We start from the raw sequence: 19,775 nt of genomic DNA, 5'->3' as shown, positions 1-19,775 counted from the left end.
TTTTGGATGGCTTAACCACAACCATAACAGGTATTAAAGAACACAAAGAAAAAACAAACCCCCAAACTCCAAACAGTATTATTTCCCTTCCTGATATTCTCTCCTGCTGGCCCTGGCTGGGGATGGGAACAGAGATGTGGCAACCTTGGGAAGTGGGGTGGGCATTGGGTGAGTTTGGCAGGGACTCTGTCACCCCTCATAAATCGATCTCCAAGTCCAGCTGGATGCATTTCTGAAATGTTTCTTGATTCCAGCTCCTCCATTCTGTACCCACCCGCATGGCGGCCGTTCAGGAGCTGAGCACATCTCACCCTGAGCCTTCCTCCCTTTTATTCTTTTCTTTCCTCCTCTACTTCCCCCTCCCTCCCTGCTGTCCTCTCGAACCCAGCAACCCAGCCAGGGCTTCCTGCAGAAGCTCGCTCCTCTCCTCCTGGAAAGCTCTGTTGGTTTGGCTGGGCTGCCATTCCCAAAGCTTCCTCCAACTTTCTTCTCCAACCTCAACTCCTGCCCACCTCAAGAGCCTTCTGCTCCAGTCGTATCCCTGTCACTCTCTTTCCAGTCACCATATTAATAGATTCTCATCCTCAGCATGAAGTGCCTTCCTTCACTTGACAAAGAATTCTTCAAACACAACCGTTGGAGGGAAGGCCGGCACTGAGCCCTGGTGGCCTCTCGTGGATATCTCTCAAGGGCAGTTCTGTAGCATCGTAGGCTAATTTGCCTGTCTCTTCCCCTAGTTGTGGAGCTCTTATTCATAACTATATTTTTAATATCCATCTTTCTTGGTGAGAAGTTGCTGTTTAGCCAATATCTGTTGAGTGAGTGAATGAAGGAAAGGAGTCTATAGTTCCAATTATATGCCAAGGAGAATAGAGTTGTCTGGTGTCATTAAGAAAGATGTGCATCTAAAGTGTCTCTGGGTGGGCAGTGACCAGCTCTTGTTTCCTTCTTAGATGAAGGAAAATAAGCCAGGAAGGGGCAGTTAGGGTGACACACTGTGTTTTCTGTGCTGAGAGTTGGCATGAGATACGAGGAGAGCTCTTGTGGCAAGGACTCCCCAGCCTGGGAAACCTCAGGAACTCTCCTGTACACAGGTGAGGTCATTTGGCTGTGCACCTGTAAAAATGGAAGGTGGGGTTAACCACAGCTTGCTCCTCCACCTCTTTGCCCAGCTCCACCCCAGCATGGTGCTGATGGGTTGTTCCCAAAACACTTGCCTGAGGGTGGGAGGTGGTGTTTGCTTAGAAAAAAGCTCCAGAAACTAGGCCTGACATTGGCAATAAATGACTTGCAATCACCTGGGGATCTTCTGAAAGACAAGGATGGCTGGGTCATCCTCAGATTTTTCTTTCTTTCTTTTCTTTTTTTTTAATTGGTGCATTAAAATTATGTATAGCAGTGGGATTGCCATATTTATACATGCACATTATATATTTTGATCCATCTCATTCCCCAGTATGAGATTTTGATTTAATTAGTCTGGGTAGGAATCAATCATGGTATTTTGTAGTTGTTGTTTGTTTGGTACTGGGAATTAAAGCCAGGGGTACTTTACCGCTGAGCTAAGTCCCCAACCCTCTATTTTTTCATCTTGAGACAGGGTCTCACAAAGTTTCTTAGAGCCTCACTAAGTTGCTGAGGCAGGCCTCAGACTTGCAATCCTCCTGCCTCAGCCTCCTGAGTCACTAGGATGGTGTGTGCCACCAAGCATGTGGTTTTCGAAAAGGTCCCTAAGTGATTCTTGTGTGTGTATACGTGTGTGTAGCTGGGAATCTCATCCAGGGCCTCAGCAAGCTCTCTACCACTGGGCTATAGCTTAAGCTTTTTCAGGTGATTCCGATGTGCAGTCAGGTCTAAAAAATCTGTTCCCATTAGATGTGTTCTTAGCCAGTTCAGATGGGAAAAGGCTGGGTTTGCAAATGCGCTGAGGGATGACTCCTCTGGAAGCTCCAGGTATGGCCCCACCTAATGCCTGGAGGCCTGTTATAGTTCGGATCTTGAATGTCTTCCAAGGGACTGTGTGTTGAAAGTTTGGTCTCCAGCCCATGGTTTGACTGGGAGGTGGTGGAACTTTTAGTAGGTGAGGCCAAGTGGAAGGAATTAGGTCACTGGGGGTGTGACCTTGAAAAGGATGTTATGACCTTGGCTTCTCTTCTTCTCTCTTTGCTTCCCAGCTGCCATGAGGTAAGCAGCTTCTTCCTCCATGCCAACCTGCCATGACGTACGGCCTCACCACAGGCCCAGAAGCAATGGGACCAACCAGCCATGTTGTGAAAATTTCAAAAGTGAGCCAAAATAAACTTTTCCATTTTTAAAAGTTATCTCAAGACGTTTTGTTATAGTAATGGAAAGCTGACCAACACAGGCTACCTGTCAAGGATATTACTCCAAGGCTTTTCTGGAAAGGCCAGATAGTATGCATATTGGTTTTAGTGGGTCATTTGGCTTCTGTCACACTTATTTATCTCTGCTACTTAGCTTGAAAGTAGCCACAGATAATACTTGAATGTACATGACTGTATCCCAAAAATGTCACGCATGGACACAGAAATTTGAATTTCATATATCATAAAGTTTTTTGATTTTTTTTCCTTACATCATTAAAAAAATGTAAAAATTGTTCTTAGAGCTTGTGCATTATACAGTTAAAAAAAAAGGAAAAAAAAAGTGATGGGTTGATTTGGCTGCCAGCTCCCTGCTCCAAGAGATGAGTGGCATCTCCTCACAGCTAGCCTTAGCAACTGAATGAAACTCTGTCTCAAAATAAAATTAAAAAAGGGCTAGGGATGTAGTTCAGTGGTAAAGCATGTGTGCTAGACAATTAGTATCAAGCCAAGTGTAAGGGGAGGGGGACACTATCATTGTCACTTTCCTCCTGAACAAAAGGTGCTTAAGAACACCAGGCAAGTGATTGTTAGACAAGGTAAGTCTTAGCTTTTAGCTTTTTGAGGGGCATATTTTCTCCAAAGAACTGAGGTCACTGTAGCAAGAACTGTGATCAGACATTCTATCTAGAGCCTCCTTAGGATTAGGATGGGAGGGAAACAGTGGCTAAAAGCAGTGAGAGATCATTCTCTTTCCTAATGAGGCTTAAAGAATAGCCATGATGCTCCCTCAAGGATGGTGAGGGGGTCCCTGGGAGGTGACCACTGACAGCTCCCAGGGAGAAGAATGTCATTTGAAGAGACACATTAAACACCCCATAAAGCTGTAAACCGGAAAGGAAGCTAATGAAGGTCAGGTGAATGTCTAGGTGGAGGTGTCCCAATTGTTGTCATCAAGCTTATTAAAATCTTTGAGCTGGAATGGCTTACAATGAATTAAGTTATATATATATGTTATTCATTACTTTGCATAAGTGCAGATATACCTACTGATTTGCCTAACTCTGTGTAATTTTCTTATTCATTTATTTATTTATTTTAATGCTGGGGATAGAACTCAGTGCTTCATGCATATCAAGCATATAATGCGGTAACACTGAGCTGTGTACTCAGTTTGTACTTTCCTCCCGAGCACAGGGGAAACCTGGAGCAGCATGCTAGCAAGACACTGCTTCATCTGCAGAGTGTGAAGGTGGGAGGTGCGCATTCCTGGACAACCTCTGAGAAAGTTTCAGGTATAGTCCTGTTTGAAGAAACTCAGTATCCACATGAAACATCCAAGGTTTCTAAGTGTCTCTCCCCACATCTTCCACTTTTAAGACCTCCACTATGAAATTAAGTAACTGTTTAGAGTCCAGTAAGTAAGTCTTCACCCCTTATATATTCTAATTTGGTTTCTTTCATTTGAGTCTTTCTAATTGCCCTTCTATTTAATTCATCCACATTCACTTTCTAAATGTGAAGGAGATGTTTGATGGCTGAGAAACTTCTTAAATTCCATTCTCAAGGAATATTCTAGAAAGGGCATCAGTGTATGTAAAGAAACACCAGTGGGTGGGTTTTCATTTAGCTTGGATTCGGTGGGAAAAGTAAACTTTCTATCACAAGCAGCGTTGGGTTCTGGATCAGATGCCAGGAATGTGAGAACAAAATGTCCCGTCCACTGGTGTTGGCCAGTGCCGGGCTCTGGGCCACCTAGGATGATTCTCAACAGGTTGTCCTGAAGGCTGAAAAATAAAGTCATCATGCCACTGGGGAGAGCTGAGAGAGGATATAAGGACCAGCAATAGCAAGGAACTATTAGTGGGTTTCTCCATGGTCAAGAGTAGGGATACTCTTTTTTATTTCTTTCCGTTTTTAAACATTTCATAAGTTCCCAGGAAAAGATAATACCCAGTTAAATCTGAGTTGGTTTTCATAGGATCCAAATAAAATCTAAAAAGTAATGGAGTTTTACTATGTCCCCGTCATTTTCCTCCAGGCATCACATATGTTAACTCTTCAATGAGCTATGTGAACTTGGACAAGTAACTTCATCTTTTGTCTCAGATTCTACATATGAAATTGGAGGTAATAATAGTGTGCCTCCCTTATAGGATGAAAGTGAGGATTAAAAAATAATGGCTGTCAGAATTCTACCAGCAAGAAGTCCATCACTAGATGTGGCCTTTTGACCTTGGACCTAGAACCATGAGCCAAAATAGACCTCTTTTGTGCCAAAAACATACATTGGAGAAAAGATAGCCTCTTCGACAAGTGTTGCTGGGAAAATTGGAAATCCATATGTGGAAAAATGAAATTAAACCCATATCTGTCACCTGGCACAAAAATCAACTCCAAGTGGCACTAGAACAGAGACCCTGTGCCTAATAGAAGAAAAAGTAGGCCTAAGACTTCACCATGTCGGCTTAGAAATGGACTTCCTTAACAAGACCCCTAAAGTGCAAGAAGTAAAATCAAGAATAAATAATTGGGAAGGATTCAAACTAAAAAGCTCCTTCATAGCAAAGGAAACAATCAAGAACTTGAACAGAGAGGGGCTGGGGTTGTGGCTCAGTGGTAGAGTGCTCGCATAGTAACGTGTCCTTTGATCCACTTGGAGTTGATTTTTGTGCCAGATGACAGCTAGGGGTTTAATTTCATTTTGCCACATATGGATTTCCAATTTTCCCAGCAACATTTGTTGAAGAGGCTATCATTTCTCCAATGTATGTTTTTGGCACAAAAACATACATTGGGTTCGATCCTCAGCACCACACAAAAATAAAATAAAGGAATCGTGTCCACCTACAACTAAAAAATATTTAAAAAAGGAACTTGAACAGAGAGCCTATAGAATGGGAAAAAAATCATTACCACATGCACCTAAGATAGAGCAATAATCTCCAGGATGTATGAAGAGTGTAAGAAACACTAAAAAACCCCAAATAACCCAATTGATAAGTGGGCTAAAGAACTGAACAGACACTTCACAGATGAAGAAATACAATTGATCAATAAATATATGAAAAAATGTTCAACATCTCTAGCAATTAGAGAAATGCAAATCAAAACTACTTTAAGATTTCATCTCATTCAAATAAGAATGGCATTTATCTAGAATATAAGCAACAATAAATGTTGGTGAGGATGTGGCTAAAAAGGTACACTCCTACATTTCTGGTGGGACTGCAAATTGGTGCAACCATTCTGGGAAGCTGTATAGAGATTCATTAGAAAAGTTGGAACGTAGTCACCATTTGATCCAGTTATCCCACTCCTCTGTTTATTTACAAAGGACTTAAAATCAGCATGCTACAGTGACACAGTCACATCAGTGTTTATAGCAGCTCAACTCAAAATAGCTAAACTCTGGAACCAACCTAAGTGCCCTTCGACAGATGAATGGATAAAGAAAATGTGGTACATATACATATGCATATACATATACAATGAAATATTACTCAGCCTTAAAAAAGAATGAAATTATGGCATTTACCAGTAAATGGGTGGAGCTGGAGAATATCATGCTAAGCAAAATAAGCCAATCCAAAAACCAAAGTTCCAATGTTTTCTGATATGCGGATGCTAACTCACAATAAAACTGGGATGGTGGTGCAGGGGAAAAATAGATACTTTGGGTTAGATAGAGAGTAGTGAAGGGAATGGAGCAGGTTCGGGGGTAAGAAGGATAGTAAATTAAATCAGACATTATTACCCTATGTGCATATATGATTACAGTTTGCTCTACATCATATACAACCAGAAGAATGAGAAGTTATACTCCATTTATATTTGATGTGGCAAAATCATTCTACTGTCATGTATATGGGTGGAGTAAATGGGTGGAGCAAATTAAATTAGAACAAATTAAAAAAAGAAAAAATAAACCTCTTTATTAAAACTTAAAAATGACTAATATTGAAAAATTCTTACCATATGCCCGGAATAATTTCATTAAAAATCTGTATTCATATGCATAAACCAATATTTGTTTTATAAAAATAGAACTGTATACTATTTTATAATCTGCTAATTCATTTAAAAAACAACAGGAACATTTTGTCTGTGGTATTTTTTATTATCTCTGAAAATTTTTAATGATTTCATAGAATGCCACTGATGTACTATAATTTATTCAACCATATCCCTATTGATGGACACATAAGTAGTTGCCAGTTTTCTTCTGTTGTAAATATTTTGGTAATAATCTTGTAGGTAAAAATTTTACTACATTCATCATGATTTCCTAGAGATTATAGTTGAAATTGTACTTTAAAATTTTTTAATTCTCATCTGTTAATATATGACAACAGAATGCATTACACATATAATTCATATTACACATATAGGGCACAATTTTTCATATCCCTGGTTGTATAGAAAGTAGAGTCACACCATTCGTGTCTTCATACATGTACTTAGGGTAATGATATCCATTTAATTCCACATCTTTTTTACCCCCTTACCCCTTCCCATCTCCTTCCTCCCCTTTTCTCTATCTAGGGTTCATCTAATATTCCCATGCTCCCCCTCCCAACGCCACTATGAATGAGCCTCCTTATGTCAGAGAAAACATTTGGCATTTGTTTTTTTTGGGATTGGCTACCTTCATTATATTCTCCAGCTCTATCCATTTACCTACAAATGCCATGATTTTATTCTCTTTTATTGATAAGTAATATTCCATTGTGTATATATACCACATTTTCTTTATATATTCATCTACTGATGGGCATCTAGGTTGGTTCCACAGTTTAGTTATTGTGAATTATGCTGCTATAAACATTGATGTGGCTGTGTCCCTGTAGTATGCTGTTTTTAAGTTCTTTGGGTATAGACTGAGGAGAGGGATAGCTAGGTCAAATGGTGGTTCCATTCCCAGTTTTCCAAGGAATCTCCATACTGCTTTCCATATTGGCTGCATCATTTTGTAATCTTACCAGTAATGTATGAGTGTGCCAAATTTTTTCCCACATCCTCACCAACAATTATTGTTATTTGTATTCTTAATATCTGCTATTCTGACTGGAGTGAAATGAAATCTTAGAGTAGTTTTGATTTGCATTTCTCTAATTGCTAGAGATATTGCACATTTTTTCATATATGAAATTGCACTTTTTAACAATGAGTTAAGTTCTTCAGGAAATTGTGTCCAGTCACACTTCTAGTAATTTAAAGTAGCGTCTCCCGTCATACTAATAAACATTTCTTCAGTTTTTGGAGAGGTTGATCTTCTCCTGGGTTGATTCTTACCTTGCATCTGTCTCTTCCCTCAGGATAAATTCCTGGAAGTGAAATTGCTGAGCCAAAGAAAATATCTAGTTTATAGTTTTTATTTTGGCACTAAATTTCCCTCTAGGAAAGTTACACCAAATTACACTTTCTTTGTTAGTATTCCCAATAACCAGGAACAGATGCCAGACATAACAGAGATGCAGGGACCTGGGGAATCCCTGCTGGTGAGGCAAAAACCCTTTAGTTACTGGATCATGGGAATGGTCCAAAGAGCTGCAGGGCTACAGTGGGGAACAGTAGGGGTATCCTACTGTAGGGTGGAGGCCTGAGAGGGCTTTGGGTACTGAGCACTTTCCCAGGGAATGTGGGTTTATTAGCAACATTAATGCATATCAATCCTGGTCATGGCTCTGAAATGCATCTTTCATCATTTGTGAGGTAGAAGTTTTTTGTTTTGTTTTAATTAGTTACATATAACAGTACAATAAATTTTTATCATTGAGTATTTGCACATTTTTCTTCTGTCAGTTGCAAGTTCACTTTGTTGGTTCCTTTCCATTTTTCTCTTATCAACTGTAACAAAATTCTCTATATTGACTGCCATCTATATTAAAAATATTTTCTTTACCTTGTTATGTAACTTTCGATTCTTCCAAATAACTTAAGGGAATTGACATTTTTCCAAAATGCATCTTCTCCCTCTGGGCAGCACCTCTAATATGCTGTATCTACTTGACATCATCAATCTCATGATAGATTTGTGAAAACCAAACCAAGACATTACATTCAAAATTAGATAATCCTTTTAAACCACTTTTAGCCATTGATAATAATTGCAGTGACAGACTGGCCTCTTAACACCCCCAGGTTGAAGCAATCAGGAAATCTATCATCTAACAGACTTAAAAGTTTTGAGATCAAACGGGTTTCAGGGCTGGCTAATTCAGCCTTTCAACCATGTCATCAAAGTCCCAGCTTGTATTCATCACTCTTCAGAACAGGCTCTGGCAGGTAGATGGAGCAGTCCTGACTTTGCATGCAGATACAGCATGTCTAGAGATCAAGAAGGGCCATTTCTCTATCTTTTTCTTAGAAAGGAAGAACCCTCCTAGAAGCTGAGTTGAAGAATGGAGTCACTATTGATCTTTGACATGGGATGGGGCCACTATATTGTTTGCCAAAGAGAATGTACCCCTACGTGGTGTTGGTTGTCCTTCATGAATGGAGATCTTGGACTCTGAAAATGAAGGTAAATGTGAGGCACAACAAAAATATATGCCTATTAGTTAAATTGATTAGCTTAGACTCTCCGTTTTGTTGAATTAATATTATTGGAAATTGAAAGTGTCTTTGAATGTCAGCTTGGAGTCAGCTTTTGACACATGGATGTTCAGTTTCTCATGAATAATTCTTCACAATGGGCTTGAATTGGTCACTCTAATCTCTCCTAGCTTTGAAGATTCTAGAATCTATTCTTGAGGATTATTTAACGGAGCTGCTTTGTATGTGACAGGAACCCTTCTGTGTAACAAAACTTTCTGTTTTAATTTTTCATCATAATATAATCCTTTCCAAAGGCATTTTAATTGGTAATTAGGGATATAGACTTAAGTTAAAAAAGTGAATATAAATATTCAACAGAAACAAGAGTCAAATGAACAGATATATCTATGCATACATAATTTCTCACATGCACAGCTAGTAACAATAGCATTTTAATTTGTTTCTTTGCCTGGTGGCTGGTTAAGTTTCTTTGGACATGTGAGTTATATTTCAATTTGCATAGCATTAAAGTGTTAAAAAATCTGCATTTTAGAATAGAGACAATAGAATGATAGTTTTTATATTATGTTGGGTCATGGAGTCAAGCTTATAATCCATCTGCATAGTAATTTACAGAAACTAACAGATTACAATTTAATAGGATAAAATGTTAAGTCATGGACTTCATTAAAAGCAAGCAAACAAACAAACAGTAAGATGTGGGGGGGGATAAGTCTACACAGCAGCACCCTTTAAAGTATGTGAGGGATTTTGATGACATTGAGTTCAATACAAGCAGTAGCTGGCTCTTTTTGGATATCAACATTTTCACCCTGGGTATTCCCCTTTCCTTGCTCTACATCTAGTCTAGTATTTCAGAAAGCCTAATCCTTTAGGAAAGCTCAGTGAGGAGGAGCTGGAAGGGAGAACATGAATTCAGAGCACAGTCAGGGGAGATTGGGATCTTCCCCCAAACTCGAGATGTTTCCAAAACTGATAGGGGAGAAGAAAGGAGAGAGCAGTTGGAGTTGGGTCCTGCCTCAGAGAGTATAACTGGGAGATGGTCAGACCCCAGAAAATGGATATGTGGGGACTCTAGGCACATGAGCCTTTTGGTGGCTGCAAAAAAAAAAAAAATAATAATTCTTTGCTCGGCATGTGACACAGTCCCAGTAGGAAGTCTCTAGGTCCAAAGAGCCATGGAAACCTTTTAGAGAAAGCCTGTGGGGACACATGGCTGATGCCTGATCCTGATAGTCTTATATAACCCTAGGGAGGAAGCACCAAGGATAATCAAGTTACTTTTTTTTTTCCATCCCATTGGGAAGGGGACCTAGAGCCAGAAACTGAGTTACAAAAAATAAAGGGATGGATTTTTCTCGCCTGCTTGAGTTACCTACTATTGAGATACCTGCAGCTTACAATCTAAGGCTGAACTGATGCAGCAGAGCAGCTGTGATGTAACCTTCTGTCCTCGCACTGGGATGCTGTATTTTGTACAAGGGCCTAGATTTTAAGTGTACAAACCAAGAGGACTCCTTTCATCTACTATGGTATGTTCAAGATTCCCTCTCTCAGACATCTCCACTCACATGGCAACCATGCACAAGTACATTTCCTGGGTCTTCCTCCAAGGGCCTGGGCCTGTTTTTGCATGAGGCTTGGTATTCTCCTGTTGGTTCTGTGTGCAAAGATGTTCCAGCAGCTGCTGCCAGCCTGGGAACTTGGGAAGACTGGAAGGGGGTCAGTTCCATTTGGTCTTAAGAGAACTGGTGTCTCCTCAAGGCCATAAAAGGTAAGCGCCAAAGGAACTGGAGGCCTTGAGGAGAAAGGATCCAGAGGCAGATGGGGTTGAGAGTTGGGACTTCAGCCAAGGGAGGCTGATAGCTGTACACAGTTGAGTTCACCAAGAGATCAGTTAGAGCTTGGGGCAAAAGTGTTATTGAATAAAATGATTTGAGGGAGGTCAACTGAGTTCTATGTGCTTCTGCTAAGTGGGAAAATAACTATTTCCTGCTGCTCAACAAGCCTGCTTCACTATTATAGAGTTTATTAAAAGACCAGTCCTAAGATAGAGACACACTTTCCTTCAGACATAATAAGACCCATCCCATGAGCTTTGCCTTTCTGTTTAGACTCTTGGGGTATCATCCAGAAAACTCTTCTTCTTCTTCTTTTATCTATTTTTATTTTTTATTTTTGGTACTGGGAACTGAACCCAGGGGAGCTTAACCACTGAGCCACATCCCCACCCCTTTAATCTTTTTTTTTTTTTTGAGATAGGGTTTTACCAAGTTGCTCAGGGCCTTGCTAAGTTGTTAAGGCTGGCTTTGAACTTGGGATCCTCCTGCCTCAGCCTCCTGAGTTGCTGGGATTACAGGCATGAGCTACCACACCTGGCACAACTCCTTAAGGCAGCTCTGCATATTCCCTGGTCTGACTAATCTCCCACGCCTCTCTGCCCCTAGTCCTCCTACCATGCCCTACAGAACTCTTGATTACCAGAAAAATTGATTATGTCCTCAACCTCTTCCTTCTGTGGAACTGGACCTTGCTTAATGAAAACTTGGCTGTCTTATCTGTACAGTGTTCCATTTGATCCTTTCTTAAGGCAAATGACACAGGGCACAGACCCTGGGTAGATATCCTTCTTGTTCCTTGTGCCAACTCCAGCCAGTTTCTCCTTCCTTTTTCTGAAAAATCCTTAGTTTCTGTGACACATGGACCATCAGGTTCTACTCACAGGCTACTGCCTGCCTTCTTAAAGTCACCTACAAACCCTCAGCCATTCCCTCTTCTTTATTAAGATTTTTATCAGCTAGCTCACCATCTTTCTCTCTACCACTACTCTTGTCAGCATTCTCAGTGATGTCAATGTCAATATAGTTAATTCATCCTACCCCTGGCCTCTCAGACCCTTGACTTAAACTGCCTCACCGCTTCCCTATCATCCTTGCTACATCTCATTGTTCAAATGACCGGACCACTCCCCAAATTATCAGCATTCTGTTCTGTGGTTACCACCACTTGTTTTTCCAGATCATTTACCCAATTATACCAAGTATTTTTCAATTCAACTGCAACCTCTAAAATATTGACAGGCCTTTTACACTGTCTACTCTCCTCACGACTGTAATGACTTTTTATTTTCTTATTGAACATATACTCCAAGGTCCATCATTATAGTCATTTCCCTGGCAAGCACAATTGCCTTGTACTGCAGTCACTCACTCCCTTTTACTCCACAGGTGATGCTGCAACCCTCGATAAACTCATTTCTCCAACTACTCTGCTCCTAAGCAGCAGATGTACCTGAAGGAAAACCCCACAGCCATGCCGACTGTCCTTATTTTACCTATATGACCACAGTCCTCAAGGGATCTATTAGATCTTGTTGTCCAGAAGTACTGAAATAATTTTCTTTTTAAATCCATTCACCTGATTGCCAAGAGAACTTTTGCATACATCACTCACCATCTCTCTAAGCTACGCATACCCTCTTTCTTATTCACAAACGGCCTCCTTGTCTCTTATTTTCATTGAGGAAAAAGAACAACAGCTCATCTTCCCACCATCACATTGACTAGGTGACATGTATTTTGGTCACTCACTTTCTACATACTCTGTTTCTGCTTCCAGTACAGGAGAAGAACTATTCCCTCCTCCTGTCTAACGTCAATGTCACCCACACTCTGGATCACATCCCCTGTGGCCTACCATAATTGTTCATCTCCTCTGTCATTAAAATGTTACCTTCTCTACAGGATTACTCCCACGAGTGAATAAGTGCACCAGAAAATCTTCCATATTCAACAAACCTTTCATAGTCTTCAAATCCCCCTCGCTTTTGCCCCCTTTCTACTCACCTTTTAATGCAATGTCTCAAAGAGTTGTTTTTATTGTCTCACTTTACATTTTCACTCCAGTCAATTCTAACCAGACTTTTATCTCTAGACTTCATTGAAAGAACTCCTCCCAAGATCACCAATGATTTTCACCTTGCCAAATCCTAAATTTAATTTTAAGTTACATTTGTCTTATCTTCCTGGCATCTTGGATACAGTCAACCCTTCTCCTCTTCTTGAAACAGTTCCTATTCTTGGCAAAACCCTCTTCTGGCTTTCCTTCTTCCTTGCTGGAAGCTCCTTCTCTGTCTCCTTTGCTGGCTCCCCATCTTTCAGACTTCTAGATTTTGGAAAGCCTGGGATTCAGTTCTTGAGCTGTTTCTCCATTTACCCCCAGGGTGACCTCACTATTCCCAGGGTCTTAAATGCCATCTTTGTGTTGACAACTTCCAAATTTATACTTTCGTCCTAACCTCTGTCCTGAAGAACAGACTCATGTATATAATTATCTACTCAACAGCTGAAGACAGCTCAAACTTAACATCTAAAACTGCTCCCCCAACCCATTCATTCCTTGGTTATTCCCATATTCAGAAATGACTACGTCATTCACACAGTTGCTCATGCCAGTTAACCATCTTGATTCCTTTCTTTTCCTCATATTTCATACTCAAAACTTTAGCAAGTTTTGCTGGCTGTAGCTTTACAGTATTTACCCTCAACCTCACCATTTCTCACCACTTCTGCCAATACCATCTTGGTTCAATTGACAATTTTTGCTAGACAATAGAAGAGCCTCCAAACTGGCCTCTCTTCTAATATCCTTGCTCCTCTGTGGTCAATTCTCCACATATTAACTAAGAATTTGCTTTAAAAAATGTAAAATCCGGGCTGGAGTTGTGGCTCAGTGGTATAGTGCTTGCCTTGCATGTGTGAGGCACTGGGTTCGATTCTCAGCACCACGTGTAAACAAATAAATAAAGGTTCATCAATAACTAATAAAATATCTTTAAAAATGTAAAATCCACTTTTAAATGTATGTTCTTCCCCTGATCACAACTCTCCTGTGGTTTCCCATCACTTTTGGAATAAGATCCAATATCCTGACCACATTTTGCTGGTCTTCTTGGTCCTATCCTACCCAGTCTCTGACCTCATCTCCTTCCCTTATAGGCACTCTAACCAATTACTTTCTTCAAACCCACATTTGTTCCTGCCTTAGGGTCTTTGTACATGCTAGTTTTTTTTTCCTCTGTGGAACAGTTTCCTCCATGTCACCTCAGGTCTCCCTCTCCCAATTTACTTTATTCAGGTCTTAAGAGTTTGTTAATAAACTTCCCTGACCATTCTATTTAAGATAACTATCCACCCCTATTGCTCTCTATCCATATATCCTACTTTAGGTTTTCTCATAGAATTTACAACTTAGTAGCAAAACCCTCTAGGAACCTGATTTAAAATTGGGATAAAGGCTTAAATGCACACTTCTCCAAAGAAGATATAGAAAAAGCCAACCGGTTTATGAAAAGATGTTTACTGTTTAGAGAAGCAAATCAAAATCACATGAATGACTACCTCATACCTGTAAGGATGGTTATTATTTTTTTTAAAAAGTAACAAAAGATACCAAATGGGGAAATTAAAACTCTTGTACACTGCCAGTGGGAAAGAAAAATGGTACAGCCATGATGCAGAATGTATATAATTATCTACTCAACCTTACTGGATCTTCTATGAAGCTCTAAGTGCTTATTATATCTACAGCCTTCTTCTCAGGGAAGGAGTTAATTTCACTTCTAACTCCAGGAATTAATTTTTTTCCACATGGTTATACTTAGGGTTGTGACCTCTGCCACTAAACTAGACCAAGGTTGGATATAGAGGATGAACATAGAGGAATCCATTGCACATCAGGTATGTGAGTTGGGCTCTTCAGAAAGAAGATGCCAAGGTGGAATTAAACATGCAACAGATGCATTGGGGGAAACAGGTAGACCTGGGGAGATCCTTCAGCCCACGAAGCTGGTTTGACCCTAGTGAAAGGAGAATGGGGGAGAGGAATTTTGCAGGAAGAGCCTCCAATTTCAGTGCACGTCTGGGAAAATCTCAGCAGGGTGGATAGGGAGTCTTCATACAAGGTTGTCTGCCAAAAGAGTCCTTTGTTAGTAAAAAATGGCCTAGCTCTAATTCTCTTGCTGTGCTCAGTCAGTGAGGGGGAGGAGCCCTCATAGCATATGACTTGTGAATGCTGCAGAGATCCCCAAGGTGCAGCAGCTGGAGGTGGTCCACTGAGTATATCCTTGCAGTAGGGAGGTCTGTGGGCTATAGGCTGATCAAATAGGGGACTCTAGTTGTCTGATGATGGATTGACCCAAGCAGATTTGCTGTCTATTGGGAAGAATGAAGGTTTGCTTCTAAGGGTAGTCAGGTAGGTTACTGGGTCTTAGGGAATGCTTATTTGAAGTAAATGACAATTCAGTTCTCCATGGGTGACCCTGCAACCCAGACTTGGAGTCCTGCTGTAAAAGCCCTGCATCCCTGCTTCTGCATGTGGCCTTACACTACACCGTCATCACCTAAGGTCCCTTGAGCCATGTCTCTCTGGGATCAGGAAGAATTTTCTACCAGTAAGAGTTACCCAACATATGCTAACCTCTCAGGAAGAGAGTTTGTATTGTTCTCTCACAGTGCTTGCTTGGGCTCAGGTGGCATGAACTCCTGCAAATTTGGTTGGCAATTTGAACTAGGCCAATGTTTCTCAAAGAGTGTACCATCTGCATCAGATTACCTGTGTGTGGGAGGCAGGGGTGAAAAGGGGGAGGCAGATCTCTGGACCTTACTGAGTACTTTGAATCAGCATATCTTGGGGAAAGACCCAGTTAGCAGCAAACTTATGTTGAAGTCTGGCTAGATTAAAACATTCTGTGAAGTTCATTTCCACTCTAAATGTCCAAGATTCAAAACTTCTAATGCTTTTGTTAACTGGGTCTAGTTGGAAACTCTTGGGAAAGCTAATGAACCTTTTGTTTCTCAGTTTTGTCACTTCAAAACAAAAATGTAAGTATAGCCTCCCCTACTTCTGGAGACCTCTGCCTCTATTTCTACCTTATTTTTTCATTTGAAATATAAGGTGTGTGGGTCTAAGCAAGCATATTAAAAAAACCTGTTGCAAAGAAATGAAATAGTAAGTGCTCGATAAATTTTTGTTGATTGCTAGCTTGGTTTAGGGTTAGTCAAAGGAGAACATTGAAAACAGGAGGAAAGCCACATCTTAGAATGCAGGAGCTTCCAGACCTTGGCTCACTTCAGAGTCAAACATGAAAGCCGTTATTTAAGTTGTGCTTCTGAAGTGGGCTGAATGGAGGAGCCAGACTTACCATCACAGGACTGCTACGGACTTATAATTGCTCTGCTAGTGATGTTTGTTGCCTCAAAGAGGTTTTTCCTGTGTGGCTTTATCAGAGGACATGGGCCAGCAGCAGGACACACAGAGCTTTCCTGTGTAGGCACAGAGACTCTCTGTCAGGCTGACCCTCAGAGGAACCACAGGGGTGGGTTCCATGCCCTCTGTAGGGAGGGGGTTGGAGAAGGAGGTGGCAGCCCATGGGTTTGTCCAGATCTCAGAAGTTGCAGGCAAGATAAGCAAAATTCACTGCCATGTTTTGGGATGCAGAAGCTTCTAGATGGTGGCTTTGGCTGCAGGGTTGCCATCTTAGTTTTTAAGAGAACACTTAGATCAGTAGGTAAAGGATGCTGTATGTTGCTGGGAGGCTGAGAGATGCCTCTGCTTGCATGGGACCCGTAGGATCCCGTTGGCTGAAGCAGCTGCTGCTCAGGTCAGATTGCTTGGGTGGAAGCCTGGGCTCTCATCTGCTCTCCTTTTCTGGAGAGTCTGCCTTTGGGAATATCTGACTGAGCTGTTTCTGTGATGATCATCTCTGGCTTATGGCCTTGTGAGGAGCCCAGTGCAGTGACTCACTGATGTATCCTTTGGGCTTTAGCACTGGTCTAACATGGCATTGACCAGCCTTGGGAGTTCTCCAGTGTCTCGCTGGCTAGGTCCCTTTCCTTGTTCTTTCCTGAGTCCCAAGTCTATTCAGATAAATCTCTGGGATTCACTGGGGAGCTGAGGAGTAGATCACATCCCAAGTATTTTTGTTCAAACATTTTCTTTCTCTCTCCCCCAAAGAAAGAGAATTTGCATTAATAAAGGACTTACTATTTGTGAAACCCTCACACTAATATTCTTCAAAGTGGTATAGGCAATTCCCCAAGGGTGACCCATTAAGAGTGGGAACAACATCCTAAGACTTCTATTTGTTTATTTTCCAATCCAAGAAATAAGAAAGAGATGACTTACATATATTAAATGGAAACTGGCGCCTTCGCGCCTGGTACGTGAGGTATCCTGAAGGGCAGAGTGGGGGTTCCAACCACATGGAAAGCTAACAGAGGCATTCTCAGGCTTTAGTTCATTGATTTTTAGCATTCTGAAACAAACTGCAATAAATTCAGTGGGTTTATGGATTGCAAAATCATTCTTAAAGTGAATAAATGGCTTAAAGGAGTCAAGGATTGAAAACAATACTGAAATGTTAATACAAGAAAACCACAAAAAATGGCACATACTTCCACATCCAGAATGAGCTGCACCAGGCAGTCATGTTGCCCAGAAAAACCAGTGACAATCCAATCAGGTAGGAAGAGAATTGGTAAGACAGGGAGAAAGTTGATAAAGAAGACTCTTTGAAATAGTGATTTATCCCCCACATTTGTGTGTGTGTGTGTGTGTGTGTGTGTGTGTGTAACTGGGAATTGAACCCACGAGGTTTATCCCTGAGCTACATCTCCAGCACCTCCCTGCACCCACCCCCATTTGTTGTTTAGATTAAAACAAAATTTTTTTGGGGGGGCACCAGGGATTAAACCCAGGAGTGCTTAATCACTGAGCCATGTCCCCAGTTTCTTTTTATTTTTTTCTTTTTATTTTTTTGAGACAGGGTCTTGCTAAGTTGCTTAGGGCCTTGCTAAATTTCTGAGGCTGGTTCAAACTTGCCATCTTCCTGCCTCAGCCTCCCAAGTCGTTGTGATTTGATTATAGGAGCGTGCCACTGCACCTGACTACCCCCAACAATCTTTAAGATGACCCTCCCTCTAAATTTATGTCATGTGGAGAGATTAGCTAATGGCTAAACAATTAGCAAGGTATTTAAAAGCTAAGCTCCCAGAACAGGAAGACGGGACTTCATAATTTTTCAACAATGTTTACAGTCATGAAAAATCAAACCTGTTTTTAGGAAATTTTATTAAACTTAAGACATGCTTCAGTCTCTTTTGATGTTTTTTATGTAAGCAAAAGAAGAAAAGCCATAGGTTGTTGGTCAGATACTTACTGATTGTTTCAGTCAGCTTCTTTGCTGCTGTGACTAAAAGACCTACCAGACAATTGTAGAGGAGGAAAAGTTTGAGGGCTTAAGGTTTCAGAGAAGAAGAGAGAGAAAGGAGGAGGGGGGAGGGGAGAGAGGGAGGGGGGAGGGGAGGGAGGGGGGAGGGGAGGGAGGGAGGGGGAGGGGAGGGAGGGGGGAGGGGGGAGGGGAGGGAGGGGGGAGGGGAGGGAGGGAGGGGGGAGGGGAGGGAGGGAGGGGGGAGGGGAGAGAGGAGTGGGGGAGAGAGGAGTGGGGAGAGAGGAGTGGGGAGAGAGGAGTGGGGAGAGAGAGGAGGGGGGAGAGAGAGGAGGGGGGAGAGAGAGGAGGGGGGAGAGAGAGGAGGGGGGAGAGAGAGGAGGGGGGAGAGAGAGGGGGGGGAGAGAGAGGGGGGAGAGAGAGGGGGGGTAGAGGCGGGGGGGAGAGAGAGGGGGGGTAGAGGCGGGGGAGAGGAGCCATGCTCCCAATGTTCCACCTCCTCTAGCCAAACACCACCTGTCTTCAGTTACCATTCAATTAATTCCATCAGGCAATTAATTCACTGATTGGGTAACACAAACATTTATTCTCTGAACCTTTTTGCCTTGTCTCACATGAGAGCCTTTGGGGTATACCTCACATTCAAACCATAATTTTTTATGCTAGCAAGAATTTCCTGACTACTTGGCTGACACAAACAGAAAACTTTGGCCCAAACTAAGACACATTCGTTTGTCAGAAAAATAATTTTGCGGCTGGGGAGGCTGAGGCAGGAGGATCTCAAGTTCAAGGCCAGTCTCAGCAACTCAGTGAGCAACTTAAGCAACTTAGCGAGACCCTGTCTCAAAATAAAAAATAAAAAAGGTCTGGGAATGTAGCTTAGTGGTTGAGCATCTCTGGGTTCAATCCTTGGCACCCCTAAAACAAAACAAAAGAAAACAAAAAAATTTGAAGAAAATTATTCAATGGTGCTTAGAAAACCTTGCTTTGTATTTGAAGCAAGAACTTTTAACAAGAATTACTCAGTGTGAGAGGTGTTTTGTGTAGTTTTATACAGTTGGATGGAAGTGTAGATAAGTCTAACAAGTTTTAGCTTATGGTAACTACTAACACCTATTTCAGTAAAGAAATACTATGAAAAGTTTCCTTCTTTTTAGGATACAGAAAACTGCATGAACTCATTGTTTCCCCCTCTTCCAGGTAATGAGGAAAAAAACTGGGGTGGGCGAGGGGGATAAAAAAGATATTAAGTGTTTTTAAGCCTGTTAGATGAAATCTCAAATCAATCAGATTAACTAATTCCAGGGGATGAGAAGCCCTGCCAGGGAAAGATGGGACAATCACTCAAATGTAAAGTAGAAGAGGTATAGACCAGTAGTAGAGATAAAATAGAATTATAAAAAGTACTAATTAACCAAAAAAATCAGGAAAAGAGAAAAAAAAAAAGAACAAAGAACAGATGGAACAAATTATCAGTGGTAGATTTAAATCCAAACATATTAATTAATAGTAGATTTAAATCCAAACATAAATAAAAGGCAGAGATTATCAATTGGAAAGAAAAGCAGGTCTCACAATGTACTGTCCACAAAAACTTACTTTAAACATAAAGATACAGATAGGTGAAAACTAAAAAAATGGGAAGAGATATGTCTTGCAAATAG

At 41.2% G+C, this 19,775-nt stretch overlaps 1 long non-coding RNA gene across 1 annotated transcript in view; it reads left to right on the top strand.

Annotated features, from left to right (window-relative positions):
• Window positions 1–3,534: 3,534 nt before the first annotated feature.
• Window positions 3,535–19,775, top strand: part of LOC308632678 — a 99,513-nt gene continuing 83,272 nt past the window's right edge. The window contains exons 1-3 of the long non-coding RNA XR_014018632.1: window positions 3,535–3,619; window positions 8,695–8,850; window positions 10,193–10,417. This is a non-coding gene — a long non-coding RNA (uncharacterized lncRNA). The remainder of the gene's footprint in view (window positions 3,620–8,694; window positions 8,851–10,192; window positions 10,418–19,775) is intronic.

The sequence above is a fragment of the Spermophilus citellus genome (genome assembly GCF_964194105.1).
Source record: "Spermophilus citellus genome assembly, chromosome: 13".
Lineage (NCBI taxonomy): Eukaryota > Metazoa > Chordata > Mammalia > Rodentia > Sciuridae > Spermophilus > Spermophilus citellus.
The sequence above is the reverse complement of the archived record's forward strand: the minus strand, read 5'-3'. Positions and strand labels throughout refer to the sequence as shown.